Source organism: Corvus brachyrhynchos, unplaced genomic scaffold (genome assembly GCF_000691975.1).
Source record: "Corvus brachyrhynchos isolate BGI_N302 unplaced genomic scaffold, ASM69197v1 scaffold220, whole genome shotgun sequence".
In the NCBI taxonomy this organism is placed as follows: Eukaryota; Metazoa; Chordata; class Aves; order Passeriformes; family Corvidae; genus Corvus; species Corvus brachyrhynchos.
The window spans coordinates 7,079,040-7,085,039 of NW_008236209.1; positions in this window are offsets into that span (position 1 = coordinate 7,079,040).

Below are 6,000 nucleotides of genomic sequence, written 5' to 3' on the forward strand. Positions count from 1 at the left end.
GGATTTAGCACGTGAAAGTTTTTTTAGGAGTAACTGCCCATTTTGGAAATCAGAAATGCAGCTGCCAAAGTAACAGCAAAGGTAAAACCAAGATAAAAGCAGCATAATGTCACTGCCTCTTCTGGCATGCACCCATTCCCCTTTTGTCCTTCCTTCCATAAATTAAGGCTGGAAGGAAAGAAAGGAGTGGCTGCAAACACCCTATGTAAGAATCAAATCACTGTTCAGAGTGTCTCAGTGTAACACCTTAAAATTTTGGAGATCTTTAAAAAAGTTATTGCTGACAAAGCCTAGGGATCAAAGGAACAGCAAGTGATGAGGATGGATCAGTCCAACCAAGCACTCTGGACCCTCTGGTAAGCAGGCCCAACAGGTATGATTCACATTCCCTTCCCCTTAAAAGTGGCTTGCTGCACAGTTGGGAAGTTATTTTAGAAAAGACCAGCTCACAGAGAATTGGTATAGGATTTAAAGATGCCTCAGCTAAAACAACCAAAGCTTGGAAAATCCCAGATATTCCCACAACTCTCAGCCTTGCTATTACACCACTCTCCAAACCGCTCCTGCAGCAAGCAAGCAGTTATTCACCCAGGCTCACTATCATCTGGCACCAGAGACATTGCCGTGCTCCCCCAGGAATCCCAGCTACATAGACACGGAGAGGATCATTTCAGACAGCCTGACTTTGCTGGGACAAACTCTGAGCAACACATCCTCCAGGTGAAACAGGTTCTCCTCCCTGTGCACTAAGCTCAGCAGCAACCACCTGCTGATTGTGCCAAGCTGTGCAAGAACATGAGAGGACAGGATTCTCCCGTGCTTTTTAAAGCAGCTATATCCTATTGCCAACCTTTAGTACACACTGAGGGCTCTGTAAATGGTCTTAGGATAGACATGTTCCGAGCTGTAAAAGAATGTAAGAACTGAGTAGAAAGGACTTGTGATGATCAATACTTCGGCTGAGTTGACAAGCCTAAGCTGGGTGGGCTTCTTTCCAGAATGGAGAATTATCATAACACAATACAACAAAAGCATTTTGGTCAAGTTTAGCTCCCTTAACCATTCCTTCAAGCTTGAGATTAATGCAAGGGATACAAGAGAGAGAACTCTGCAGTGGGGGAAAAAAAGAACAAGACTTTCAGCAGGACTGGTTCGGCTTTATGATTAAACTGCCCTGGAAGCTCAAAAGAACCAGATAATTCTCAATAAAACACCATCAACACACACACAACACCACAACTTAAAATATAGCATCTCATCAGCAGTACCACAGCAACCCCCCACACCTGTGGTCAGCTCAAGGCAAAAATGAAGTGCAAGCACAGGGTCACTGTTTTGGAGTAGAAGTGACTTAGTTAATGGTAGTTTTCCCGAGTGAAATAGCACCAAATCCCAACAAGATGATTTGTCTTATTCCTAAAAAAGCTTCCCTTAAACAATTTAAGCGAACAATTACCAAAATTGTTTTGTCTGAATTCTACTGACCCGTACATGTAGGTGAGACTGCTCTCTTTTGTCTCACAGAAGCACCCATCAATGAGGCCAGCTTCTTGGGAACAGCCACGCTGGAGTTCAAGAAGTGTTTTCCAGCAAAGACCATCTGAGTTACATTGTTACAAAAGCACGGGTGGGGGGGGAAGGGAGGAACAAAACATTTACAGAGGAAACAGTATTTCCAGTGTACACTTCTTGATTTGAACTCCAATGAATTTAAGAGTATTCTTTATAAAATAAACAGTAAGAGTCTTCACTGATATTTGGAGATTCTGCTATTTTCCCATTGTGAAAATGTTTGCTCAGCTTCCAGCTCTCTGTTTGATCTCACTGCAGTGTGGTCAACTGCCTGCAAAATAAAATATGTACCATTTCCCCAGGCATAAGCAGGGAAGCTGAAGGTACAAGGAGCAGCTGATCACCAATGGTTGGCTGTCCAAGAAAACTATTTTTCATCTTACAGCTCTCACAGGATCTTCAAAGATAAAGCCAAGGAGAACTGTATCTTTGAAATAAACAGAGTAGAATGGAAGAACTTCTCATTATGGAAACAAGAGCAGCAAATTCAAGATTTCCATATCCAGCTCTAACTAAAAGTCTGACTAGTTAATGTACTACATTCTCTACCTTATCCTCAAAAAAAGATTCTTGAATCAAAAACACATCAATGACAAGAAGGTCTATTTCTGTAAAATGTTTTTCTCCAGAAAAGACTCAAGCCAATGAATATAATGAAACACGTATGTACTTCAAGGACAGAAACTCTAGCCCCAAAGAAACCTGTACATTCTCCTTTCCATATATACAGTAGGAACATTCTTAGGGAAAAACAGAGTCAAGTACCCAGAGCAGATATGCAGTGAATTCACATTAAAGTGATTAAATAATATTTTTTCCTAAATTCAAAATACTACCACTAACGCTGCTTACAAAAAAAACACTGGCTCTATTTGCCACCAGAAACACTAATGACCAAAAAAACCCCAACCAAAACCTCGCAACCTTAAAGAACCAAACACAAACATATTCCACAAAACTATGTATCCTCTACAGGTCAGTAACTAAGAAGTCGGAACTGAATATTAGTTATTTCAGTTGTTTATGAACCAATTTGAACAGTGAGAGTAGTTTCCTCTAATCTTCAATATTATATTCCAACTTAGTCACTTTTATGCCCAGAATTTATTAACAGCAATCTGAGCAGCCCTTACCTCGCCAGTATGTTACTGGCCTTTCCTTTGGTAATTTATATGAACAAATAATTTTAGACCCTAAACACATACCAAAAGACTTTCAAAGATAGCTAGGAAAAAACAAGTACTCAAATAAAAAAATCTCACCCTCTTTGCTTATGCCAACAACAGGAAAAAATGCAGTGTCATTTGGCCCTCTGCAAGCTTTGGATACCATCCTACAAAACACCCAAAGATTTGGAAGCATCACACCACCTTCCTGGCTCCTGGCTTCAGCCTTTGCGAGCAAATCATGCTGACAAGAAATAACATACTTAAAAAGTAACATTCTTCTCTGGTGACTTAGTTTTCAGACAAATCCATGCCCTGCTCTATTTCACCACACAGCTACAGAAGTATTTGAGCTGCTTCAAGAAGCAGGTAAGGTCAAAACAGCTTATTTCGGCAGGAGAAAGGCCCAGATTAACAAGAATTCAAACACCAAGGCGAAAAATCCAGCGAAGAAAAGGAGGCCTTATTTACACCAATCAGCGTCAGGACTAACTGAACATCAAAACAACAGAGTTGAGCAGCAAAAGAAAATCTTGGTCAGAGTTGGTAGCTTAAAAAGACCTTCAAGACTTAAGAGAAAGAAGATTTTAGTTACAAGAGACTAGAAAGAAAATCTTATACAATGCTGTAGTGGAAGTTAAAAACCAAAACCAAACCGCTCCACCCCACCTTTATCATATAAAAGGGAGCAATATTGAAGTACAAGTAAAACAGTACCAAGTTTTGAATACATGTCACACATATCTTGAAATCTCAGCTACTGAGATTTCTGCTTAACCATTGGGTTTACTGGTCATACTGTAGATTTTTTATTGGTTCATTGTTGGTTTGTTCTGGCTTTGATTGGTGCTGTGCTTTTTTTCTTTCATTCTTTCCAACTATTACTTGGCACAGTTTGGTCAGCTGGCAAAAAAAGAGGCAGAGCCAAAGGCTGGGCATTAGAGCACAAGAATTCCAGGTCCAAAGCAGTTCCCAGTTTCATCAGCTTCATGAAGTCCAGGGACATGGTGCTTTTGAGGCTGCAAGTCTTCATGTTTAGGGCTTCTAATAAGCAATACCGTAAGACTGACCTGTAGAGCTTATTGTTCACTGGACTGCTTTCAGATCTGGTTCCAAAACCGCAACATGACTAAAAATAATCTCCCAAGAAGACAATTTGCAATCCTGCATGCCAATCACAGCAGCCTGTGTTACGGTAAGTACTCAATATTTAGTCAAACACACAGATTTTAAGAGTTCTGCTAATGTTTCCCTGGAAAGAACAACTGCATTTCAGATGTTACAACTTGTTTGAAGTATTTAAGTTTCTCGATAATTCAAGCTATTATTAAATGCACCCATCTTAGGAAAAAAGAATACCTCAGGACAACATGCCTGTGGCATCATCCTGGCTTATCAGTGGCAATCATTAGGAAAAAATAAGGTAAGAAAAAAAAACTTCCAGCTGTTGAAATCTGAAACCACTTCTGCTATGGAATTTCCAAGTACTGTAGGAAGACAGTGAAACCAGCAGAGCATTTTGCCTCCCAAATCAGCAGAATCAATCATTTTAAAATTACCTTTCTGTTCACTGGTGACTGTACACACAATCACAACTCAGACCTGCTCACATCTGAGTCAAAGTCAAGCAGGTGTTTCTTTTGTACAGAAGTGAATTATTCTTTTGGACACCCTACGATGCAACAGGCTGCTTCCCAAATGCCGAAGTATCTTCACCTCTTTGTAATCTCCTCAACCCAGTCCCAGCACTGCTCAGTGGGTTCTGCAGCAGGGAATAACCTCCTACGTAGCCTTGAGCTTCCCTGCCTGAGCTTCAGCAACTTTGGGACAGGAGTTTTAGCAAGAAAAGACTGTCTTGGTCACCCCAGTTCTGCTACAATAAAACTCAGCAAACAGGGAGAGGGAGAGGTGCTGGCACCATGTGTCCCCCTGCCCATGAAGGACAGGGTAAAGCTGCTTGTCAGTACAGAACAGCCAGTCAATATAGAACAGTCAATGCCCACACTACCCCCATGTGCTTTATTTGTTGTTCAAGGATTTGCTAGCTAAAAACAGCACACAGGAGAAGAAAGGCACTGACTACACTACGAACACCATATACATTTTTATTTAATATTTTTCATGTCCTAAAACAACTCAAAATCATATGACCTACTAATCACCTACTAATTTCATCCTCACAAAAGTTTGTCCATGCAAATGGGGCAGAAAAACAGCTCTAAGAGATACTTACAGACATTGACTCCCCTCCAAATACTTATGAATGCCATTTTTGAGGCAGCAGAGCTCTCAGGTTTTCCATAACTTTGGCTTCAGGAGAACTCTTCTCTCGTTTCAGCACCTCTACTCTCTAGTTTGTTCCATGCAATACACCAGTCCTGTCACTGCACAGCATCAAACAGCCCTTAGCAAAGAAACTCACAAGATTAATTATTTTTTGTTCTTGGCACAGGAGAGCAGCACAACACCCACCTCCCATATCTGAGATCAGCACACCTCCAGCACAGAACGATCCTGGCACACAGGTCTGAAATCAGCTTATCACTGGGGCAGTGCTGAATGCAGGGAGCAGCCAGGGCTCACTGGTGGCTCCAGCAGGTGTATATTGCTGTCTGCTATGAGACCTGCCTAACAAAGACCCTCCTTCTCAGTTCTTATCTGAGGAGTATTCTAGCAGGTAACCAATTCACAGGTTTCAACTACTCCCTCGATATTCCCAGAGAACAGTCAAGTACAGTGAAGAGTCTACAAAAAAGCATCACTTGGCCCTCCTTACATCAGAACTAGTGAGCATTGGGTCAGTGTGTTATGGCTAAGTATTGTGAATAGTAAGTTAATTGTTTCTTCCTGTGAAGTTATTTCTGCTGCTTTTGTAGGATACTCAAACTGAAAACTATCCATCAAAAGTGTTTCTTTAAATCCCAAGGGGACTTTTTGAAAATTTAGTTTTTTTAAAAAGCACTTAATCTCCAGTCAAATAAAACATCACAGACATTTAATATACATAAAATGTCTCCAAGAGACCAGAGAAGCATAAACTGCTTTAAAACATCTTTAGAAAAAATCACATCTTAAAAAAAGAAGACACCGGAGTAAATGATTCCTTTGATCCCACACTGCTGATACACTCTGACACCAGATTTTTAGCAGAAAGCTGTCACTTTGCACACCCCTCTATTCCATCCAGCTCCAGGTACCACAGTTCTTCCTTGTTCTCTGAGACACACTATATGCCTTGATAACACAGAATCACTCCTCCCCT